The sequence below is a fragment of the Chiloscyllium punctatum genome, chromosome 30, assembly GCF_047496795.1.
Source record: "Chiloscyllium punctatum isolate Juve2018m chromosome 30, sChiPun1.3, whole genome shotgun sequence".
Lineage (NCBI taxonomy): Eukaryota > Metazoa > Chordata > Chondrichthyes > Orectolobiformes > Hemiscylliidae > Chiloscyllium > Chiloscyllium punctatum.
The window spans coordinates 14190697-14200740 of record NC_092768.1 but is presented as its reverse complement, the minus strand read 5'-3'; the positions used below and the strand labels follow the sequence as shown (position 1 = coordinate 14200740).

Below are 10044 nucleotides of genomic sequence, written 5' to 3'. Positions count from 1 at the left end.
TGGGTGTATACCTGTGTGTGTGTGTCTGTCCGAGTGTATATCTGTGTGTGTGTCTGGGTGTATATCCGTGTGTGTATATATCTGTGTGTGTATATCTGTGTGTGTCTGGGTGTATATCTGTGTGTGTGTATATCTGTGTGTCTGTTCGAGTGTATATCTGTGTGTGTGTCTGGTTGTATATCTGTGTGTGTCTGTCCGAGTGTATATCTGTGTGTGTGTCTGGGTGTATATCTGTGTGTGTATATATCTGTGTGTCTGTTCGAGTGTATATCTGTGTGTGTCTGGTTGTATATCTGTGTGTGTGTCTGGGTGCATACCTGTGTGTGTCTGTCCGAGTGTATATCTGTGTGTGTCTGTCCGAGTGTATATCTGTGGTGGAGTTTTAACTCCGTTACTGAAAAGGCTCCATTAATAATCCAGTAGAGGATGGGTCTAACACGCCTGCCTTCTGAAAGCAATACTGTGTGATTCTCTCGAGTGACTGCAGCCCGGGCTGAATGCAAACACAGAGCTGATGTCAAAATCCGTGTGGGTGTGACCGCGAAGATATCCTTTTTACCAGACAACGACCTCCAGACTCCAGTAAGCAGGGAAGCAACAGCAGCAAGCTCTCTCCCTCCCTCCCTCCCTCACACACTGTGTGTGTGTGCCTGAGGCAGCACCAAGATCCTTCACAGTTTCACTCTCTCTCCTGAGCCTCCGGCAGCAAGATTCGGCTGGATGTTCACTCATTTAAGGTAATGAAAACAACCACTTTCCATTGCTCTGGTTCTGTGTGTTTGTGTGTGCGCTTTCTTGTGAAATAGTGCCGTGTTAAAGTTTCACATAGCTGCTGCATCAGTTGTATTGCATTCCAACTGCTTTAGCCCATCTTTATAAAACAATAAATGACTTCAGATTTGACCAGAATTCCAGCATATCGAGGGGTTTGCGGTAAACTGGGAACAGACATCAGCCTCTGCTGAAGCTCTGTCTCTGGCAGCTGAGCAGAAAATAGAAAGAGAACAGGCAGAGAAAGTGAGGCAGAGAGAAATAAGGTGATAAAGAGAGTAAGGCAGAACAAAAAAGGAGGGTGGTGGGGGGGGGGGGGGGGGGGGGAGATAGGCAGAGACAGAGAGAGAGAATGAGGCAGACAGTGAGAGACTCAGGAAGAGACAGAGTGAGGCCAAGAGAGAGGGAGACAGAGTGAAGCAGAGAGAGTGACAAAGTGAGGCAGAGGCAGAGAGAGGCAGAGATAAAGGGAAAGAGTTCGACAGAGAGAGAAAAAATGAGGCAGAGAGAGGAATGAGAGTGAGGCAGAGAGGTAAAGAGAGAGAGTGAGGTACAGACAGAGGAAAAGAGTGAGCCAGAAAGATAGAGGGAGAGAGTGAGGTAGAGAGAGGGAGAGAGTGAAGTAGAGAGAGAGAGAAAGAGAGTTGGGCAGAGAGAGTGACAGGACATGTCAAAACGAGAGAGACAGATGGTAGTGATGAGAACCAACAGCATTCATTAGAGAGACAGAGAGGACGAGAAATAGGAAGAGAGAAACAAGGAGATGAGAGACACAAAGGGAACATTGAGGGAAATGAACACAATAAAGAGATGTGAACTAATGAGACAGAGAGACAGACAGAGGGAGAGCTACTGCAGGAATAAATAGAATGTGGCAGAAAGACTGACGGAAACACAGAGTGAAACAGGAACAGAGAGAGAGAGAAAGAGAGAACACATTGAATCAGAGAAAGTACACGGAGGAAGAAAACAATACAGAAACAGCCTGGAAGAGAAACCAAATCCCAGAGGAATGGGAGAGTAATGAAGACAGATGAGCTGTGGAGAGATTCGGCACAGAATGAGGGGTGGAAGGAAGCAGAGATTTCAAGGAAAGAGTGCAACAGCAAGCCAAGGGAAGTCAGAGTGAGCAGAGAGAAAAGGAGAAGATGGAACAAAGATGAAGGGACTGAGAGAAGCTGATTGAAATATCGAGAGCTTGTCCTGGGGAGGGTTAAGAAGATAATTACATTGCAGTAACAGATCCCAATAAATGATCCTGTAAATTCTGTTGGAGGGGATTAGCTCCACGTGAATCTGTTTCAGCATTCTGTTGTTTGATCTTGGATTACAGAAACAGACAGGGACTTTCCATCTATTGTTAGTTTTGAGGGGAGCAACATTAGTGATAGCGACAGAATCCAGGGAGCCAGGTTTCCAACGGTGCCCGTGTTGATACACACGTGAAATGTTCACTTCACAAAAAACAGCTCATGGTACCAGCAGAGCACTGACCATGGCAAACAGAGACAACAGTAAGGTTAGAATTCACAGACCAGGGTCCAAATGTGAGGCAGATTAATCTGAACCTGCACTGGGTGCAGTCAGTCTGAGAGATTGTACTGAAATTGATAAGTTGAATTAATATCTGTATGAGCATGCCTGACATTGACTCCTTAGGCTTGCTTGTCAGAGTTTATCTGTGCTACTGTCTGTTGCATCTTGTCATGTTCTTGTCCGAATGCAGTGACATTTAGATGGATGTCAATGGTATGTACATGTGTCGATGTATGTGTGTACCTTTGTGTTTACATGTGTGTGTGGGAGTGTCTGAGTGTACATATAATGAGTGTGTATGTATGGAGTATATCTGTTGTGTGCATGTGTCCTTGTGCTCATGAATGTCTATGTGTGTTCATGTCTGTGCATATACCTTTCTGTAGTTAGATGTACGCACTTACATGTTCTTCTTTCTATCCCTGTGTGTGAACAATTGATTGTGTGTCTAATTGCCAATCTGTCATCTGTGTTCGTGTATGCAAGGCTGTGTAGTGACATTCTGTCATCTGTCTATGACTCTGTCTCTGTGAGCGTGTGTGTGTGTGTCTTATGTTTCCATGTGTATATCTGTGTGGGAATGTGGGTTTCTTGGTGTGTGTGTGTGTGTCTTGTGTTTCAGTACGTGTGTTTTTGTGTGCATATGCCTGTGTGTGTGTTTATGAAGGATATGTGTGCGTGTTAGATGCTGTGTTATGCCTGTATATCTGAATGTTGCTGAACAATAAGTGGAGCTGTAGTTGAGCAGTATTCCAGCACAAGCGCACACACCAGGAAATCTTTTAACAGTTGTGTCCGTAGCTAGCAGTTCACTACAAAGGGAAGGATGAGGAATGAGCTGGTCATTGCGCACTGTATGGGGAATGAAGAAAAAAAGGGTTTGCTCCACTGTAATTACAGAATGTGAGAAATAGGAGCTGGACTGGCCTCTCTTGGCATTCTTGACATTCAATAAAATAGACACCCACGTCAGACTGTCCCTCCTACCCTACCTCTGTGACCCGTCAGTTCTTGGTGTTCAAACATCGATCAACCTCAACCTTGAATCCATCCAATGACTGAGTGGCCACAGCTCTCGGGGGTAAGACTGCCACAGACCACAGGCAAAGACCGTTCTCATTATCTGTTCTTTAGGCCACAAACGGGGCATGTGACTGAAAGTCATTAAGCTTGGACAGAGGGATGGAGAGGTGTAAGGAGGAATTCCAGAGTTTAGGCAGCTGATGAGGTGGCCACCAGTGGTGAGAATGGGATGAACATGGATCAGGGAGGGTATCCAGGGTTAGAGGATGTGACAGAGTCAGGAAGGGGGCAGGGCTGTGAAGGATCTTGGATCAGAGGTGCGAGATCACCCCTCATTCTTCCTAACTCCAGCAGTCCAACCTGTTCCCCCTCTCCACATTAAACTAACCTTTCATCCCAGGAATGAATTGTGCGATCATTACCAGGACCACTTCTGGAGTAACTATGTCTCTTTTTCTTCAAAGAAGAAGGAAAAACCTCTCCACAATATTGATAGTCTGTGTGGGTTTCCTCCGGGTGCTCCGGTGTGCAGGTCAGGGGAATTGGCCACGCTAAATTGCCCACAGTGTTAGGTGAAGGGGTAAATGTAGGAGTATGGGTGGGTTGCGCTTCGGCGGGTCGGTGTGGACTTATGCTTCAGACTCACTGCCTTTATTCCTGATGAAGGGCTTTTGCCCGAAACGTCGATTTCGCTGCTCCTTGGATGCTGCCTGAACTACTGTGCTCTTCCAGCACCACTAATCCAGAATCTGGTTTCCAGCATCTGCAGTCATTGTTTTTACCTGGCCAAAGGGCCAGTTTCCACACTGTAAGTAATCTAATCAAATCTAATCTAATCTAATATACCACATGATTTTAAGGCAAGTAGTATGCGTTGTGGTTATGTCACTGGGGAGTAACCCAGAGCTGCAAGCTCATGTTCTGGGGATGAGAGTTCGAATCCCGCCATGGCAGATGGTGAAATTTCAATTCAATAAATTAAGGAAAGATTTGGAATGCAAAGTTAACTTAATAGTAGCCATTGCGGATTGTTGGAAAACCCAGCAGGTTCACTAATGTCCTGTAAGGAAGGAGACTGCCATCCTTACCTGGTCTGGCCTACATGTGACTCCAGACCCACAGCAATAGGGTTGACTCTTAACTCCCCTCTGGGCATTTTTGGATGGGCAGTAAGTGCTGGCCTCGTCAGCGATGCCTACATCCTGTGAGAGAATCAATGTAACTGTAGAAATGGAAGTAACAGCAAGATCCCACAAATGGCAACATGGTAATGACGAGCTGCTCTGATTTTGTTGGTGAAGATTTACGGAAAAGGATGCGAGTGAGGACTCCCTGCATCATGCTAATGGAATTTCTGACAGTAAGCAGTCAGAGCCTTGATTTAACATCCCGTGTAAAATTGTACTTCGACTGGTGAATGATTGAATGGGGCAGAAAAAGCAAGTACCGTTCCCAAAACATTGAAAGTGACTCGACAATTAGAAAGCAGCTAATGTAATACTGGATTTATTGGCAAGGTGTCTGGAAAATAAAAGCGGAAATGTCAAGGTGAGTCTATACAGTGAATGTGCTGGAAAAATTCAGCAGTGACAGACAGAGTGGATGCCATCGTACAATCTTACTGTCCACAGGGGGGCCATACAGACCACTAGCTAGCTTTTTCACATAGCTGCCGGTTTAATCTGATACCCAGTCAATTCCTGATAATCTGATGATTGAATCTCCTTTGAGGACCTGTCCAGTTGCCTTTTGTAAATTACTCTAGAATCCGATAGCTTTCAGATCATGAATTGTCTGTGTGCATGAAAACATTTCCTCCATTCCCTTCTTGTCCCATTGCCAGTGAAATTAAACAGCCAGTTTGCTGTTTGAATATCTCTGTAACTAGCCTACCTTAATCTTGACCACTCTAATAATGATGGTCTCAGCACCTTCCACCTATTCACTTACTCCGGGTAACGTCCTGGTAACCGTCTCTGTACTACTCCCTAAAACCAAGCTCAGGTCACTATATATCAAGCAGACACAAAAAAAACAATCTGAGACCATCCCTTGTCGAGCTCCCTGCATTCTTCTCTTGATTCAGAAACACCACTCATTGCTAATCTTCAACTCAATTTTTTTTTACCAAGTACTTTTAGAAAGGCCACATGACTAATTCTTTGAGATTGGGGAATTCAGAGCCCAGGGAACATTGATTTAAGGTTAAGAGTATGGAGGTTAGGACAGAGCCTAGGGGAAGTGGTTGAACACAATGGGTTGTGTTGCTTTTCTTGGTGATGTTTATGAGATTCACTGTGTGCGAACACAATGGTGTCATAAGGGTGGAGAAACTGAAAATCGTTGACAAATATTGTCAGGGAACATGGTTGGCCTGGCCTTATGAGAAAGCAGGAGACCTTGCTGAAGAAGATGACTGAAAGAAGATTGGGAAGGCTTAGACCAAGGAGGAGAAAGAGATGGATGACAACAGCTTGCAATTGGGAATGAGAGGCCATTATGAGTGACTGCAAAGGAAGATATTAGACTGCCTTGCTACTGATAATTGGGAAGGTGCTAAAAGTGCTGGACCGAGTAATGCCGAACGTCAAGATAATGTTCTCAGGATATGGGTTCAAGTTCCGATGTGTTAGATGGTGACATTTGAATTCAATACAATCTGGAATTAAAAGCTCACCCAATGGTGATCATGTACCCACTGTCAGTTGTCATAAAATCCATCTGGTTCCCTTATATTCTTCAGGGAAGGAAACTGCCATCCTTACCTGGTCGGGCCTACATGTAACTCCAGGCCCACAGTGAAGAAATGAATTATTTTAAACATAGAGTTGACTGCTGTTTGTGTCATGATCAAAGTTAATGGGTGAAGGGGTGCCCAGGCGAGGAGTTAAGAGCAGGTTATGTTGGTAAGTTGGGGCAATGCCAGGAACGTGGAGTGGTGACATTTCCTCTCCATGGAGGGTAAAGTCGTATTGGTTGAGTCAAGAGGGTTATCGATGAGTCCAGACTCTGCGGTGGTGATAATCAAATCCAGTGTCTGAGTCATATTTAGCAGAACAAGGAAATGTTACAGCCACCTGAGAACTCTGCCAACAACTGCATATCAGAGAAATGCCAGATTGAGGGAAGAATGGCCCCCGTTACATGGGGTCAGTCCAATATCGTTACATGGGGTCAGTCCAATATCGTTACATGGGGTCAGTCCAATATCGTTACATGGGGTCAGTCCAATATCTTTAACGCGATACCACAACCTGCATTGTTATTGTCCCTCTGAGACACATCAAGAAAGTATTGAATAGGAGTAGATGCACAAAGGATTGTCCCAATGATGGGGCAGTCTGGAACCAGGGGACTGTGTTTAAGGATACAGGGTAAACCCTTTAGGAATGAGATGAACAGAAATCTTTTACCTGGGGATTGGTGAACCTTCAGAACCACTCTGACAGAAAATGGTTCAGGCCAAAACATTACGTGCTTAAAAGAGGAACTAGATTTTGCTCTTGTGGCTGCAGGGACCAAGGGAAATTGGGGGAGGGTTGGATGAGGGTACTGCACTCAATGATCATATTGAATGGCAGAGCCAGCTTTAGGCATCAAATGGCCTCCTCCTGGTACTATCTTCTATGTGTCTGTGTAACACTGGGCATTGTCCTGGTGAGTGAGGGAGATGCGAGGCAATGGAAGCTGAAGGGTTTTGAGGAAGAAGAGGGAACTGAAGAGGCAAATTGCTGGGAAGGAGTTCATCCGCATGACCCTTGGGTCACTGAAGACATGCTTGCACAACAGGAGATGGGAAAGGTCAAGAGATCAGGTAAACCTTGATTCCTGGAAAATCGGGACCTATTGGGTCCTTTCTCTTCTTCACACATGGACATGGGCTTCACTGGCTGGGCCAGCATTTATTAACCATCGCTGGTTACCCTTGAGAAGGTAGTGGTGAGCTGCCTTCTTGAACCACTGCAGTTCATTTTGTTAGGGAGGAAGTTTCAGGATTTTGACCCAGCAACCCTGAAGAATTGGCGACGCATTTCCAAGTCAGGGCAGTAAATGGTTTTATGGGGAACCTGTAGGGGATGGTGTTCCCATGTAGCTGCTGGCCTTGTCCTTCTAGACAGAAGTGGGCATGGGTTGGGAAGGTGCTGTCTGAGGAGCCATGGTGAATTTCTTGGAGGCACAGCTCACAGACTGGGTGCGTCACCCTTGTGTATCAGCCCTTTCTGTATAAAGCCAGGAACTGAGAGATTCCTCAATGGAAGTCATTTGAAACATGGTCACCAGGCGACGGTTTCTAAAATGGTTCACCTGGAGAGTCTAGGAAGATTGCAGAGGTTTGACTGGGAAGGGGTTAAATACTTTGAGCCACAGGAGGAGTGCTGCCTGACAGAAAAAAAGATGTCAGGAAAACTTTGCACTAAAATAATATTATTCAATTCCATTTCTGAAACAGTTGCCAGCAATAATCAGTCTCTCAATCTATTACCCCCCCAGTCAAATCCAATCCATTGCAGCTGCCAATGGGAATTTAGTAGATATTTTGTTTGACTCCACATTGTGCTGATTTTGGGGAAAAAGGACGTTTGTTGTGGAAAAGCGCGTGAGAATAAGATTTATCACAACGTCAATGATGAGTCAGTGGGTGATACTCTCCCCTCGGACTCAGCACGGACATAGATTCAAGTTCCCTCATCCCAGAGGGATAAAGAAAGGACAGGCAATGGGCCACAGGTATTATCACAGGCCTGTTAATCCAGAGACCCTGCAATCCCACCACAGTGGATGGTGGAATTTGATCCAACCAAGAGCACGGAAATGACTATGAATCCATTGTTGGGGAAAAAAAAACATCTTGTCAGGGGAAAGAAATCCTCATCTGGTTCACTAATGCCAAATAGGGAAGGAAACTGCCATGCTTACTTGGTCAGGCATACATGTGACTCCATACCAATGTGATTGACTCTTTACTACTCTCTGGGTGATTAGAGATGGACAATAAATGCTGGGCTTGTGTGTGTGTGAGAGAGAGAGAGAGACTTTCAGGATGGGTCATCAAAACCCAGGTCTGCACTGCATTCCCAGTTTGCCATAGCAGCCCTGCTGTTTTGAAAGGATCCAAACTAGAATTAGGACCTGTCAATACAAACTGTTTCCCAATGAATGTCATTGGGAATAGACGAAGGGCTCCTTTTACCCGAGAGCAAAGTGAGGATGTGGGGGCCAGAAAGTGGATGAGTCTGAGAGGAAACTCAAAAGGAATAGCCGGTCAATGAAGGGAAACCACAAATCGTAGGTGGAGAAGGAAGCCATTCAGCCCATCGAGTCTGCTGTGCCATGCAATGAGACCAGGGCTGACCTGATAATCCTCAACTCCACTTTCCTGCCTTTTCCCATAAGCCTTTGATTATTTTCCTGATTAAAAATCTTTGCAACTTAGCCTTGAATATTCGATTCCCTACAGTATGAAACAGGCCCTTCGGCCCAACAAGTCCACACCGCCCCTCCGAAGAGTAACCCACCCAGACCCGTTTTCCTCTGACTGATGCACCTAACTCGACAGACAATTTAGCATGGCCAATTCACCTGACCCGCACATCTTTGGACTGTGGGAGTAAACCAGAGCACACAGAGGAAATCCACGCAGACACAGGGAGAATGTGCAAACTCCACACAGACAGTCACCCAAGGCTAGAATTGAACCTGGGATCCTAGTGCTAACCATTGGGCCACTGTGCCACCCCTTTTTTTTAATTGAGAAAATAAAATAGGAATAATATACTTGATGACCCATCCTCAATACCCTTCTGTGGTAAAGAATTCGACAGATTAGTACCCTCAGAGATGAAATCCCTCCTCAATTCTGTCTTAAATGTGCAAACCCTTTTGATGTGCTCGGGTCCTAGACTCTCCCACAAGGGAACTAACCTTTCAGCATCTGCCTTGTCAGGTCCCTAAGTATCATGTGTGTTTCAGTAAGGTTTCCTCTAAATTCTGTCAGTAGACCCAACCTACTCAACCTATAAACTAATCCCTTCATACTTGGTATCGGTCAAGTGAACTTTCTCTGGACTGCCTCCAGTATCGCTATCTCTCTCCATAGATGAGAAGACCGAACATATTCATAATATCCAATTGTGGTCTATCCGGTGTCTTGTGCAGCTTTAGGAAGACCTCAGTACCTTTCGCTCAGTTGGTTGGACAGCTGACAGGTCTGGCTCAACTCCTACACTAGCTGAGGTTACCATGAAGTCCTGGCTTTCTCCGCCTCTTCCCCACTGCGTGGTGACCCTCAGGTTAAACCAGCACCAATCGCTTCACTCCAATAAGAGAGCAGCCTCTGGCTCTCTATCATTGCTATTTTTATCCTCCATTTCCTTTGAAATAAAGGTCAACATTCCAATGGCCTTCCCTATTCCAAACTGAGTTTGGATATTAGCTTTTTGTGATTCATGCATGACCACTCCCAAATCCCTCTGCAACCTCTCTCCGTTTAAATAATATTCAGCTCCTGGATTCTTCCTGTCAAAGTACATAACCTCACATTTTCCCACATTGCATCCCATCTGCCAAGTTTTTGCCCACTCACTTATCCTGCCCATATCCCTGTGCAGACTTACTGTGTCATCCTCACCCACTCGCCTTCCCACTTATTTCTGTATCACTTGCAAACTTGGCTTTAGTGAATCTATCTTTCTCTTCCAAGTCCTTAATGTGATA

At 45.3% G+C, this 10044-nt stretch overlaps 1 protein-coding gene across 2 annotated transcripts in view; it reads left to right on the top strand.

Moving 5' to 3' along the window:
- The first annotated feature begins 435 nt into the window (after positions 1 to 435).
- Positions 436 to 10044, top strand: part of LOC140455204 (regulator of G-protein signaling 3-like) — a 147338-nt gene continuing 137729 nt past the window's right edge. For both annotated transcript variants that reach the window (XM_072549918.1, XM_072549920.1), the window contains exon 1: positions 436 to 737. The gene's annotated coding sequence lies outside the window, so the exon portion shown is untranslated. The remainder of the gene's footprint in view (positions 738 to 10044) is intronic.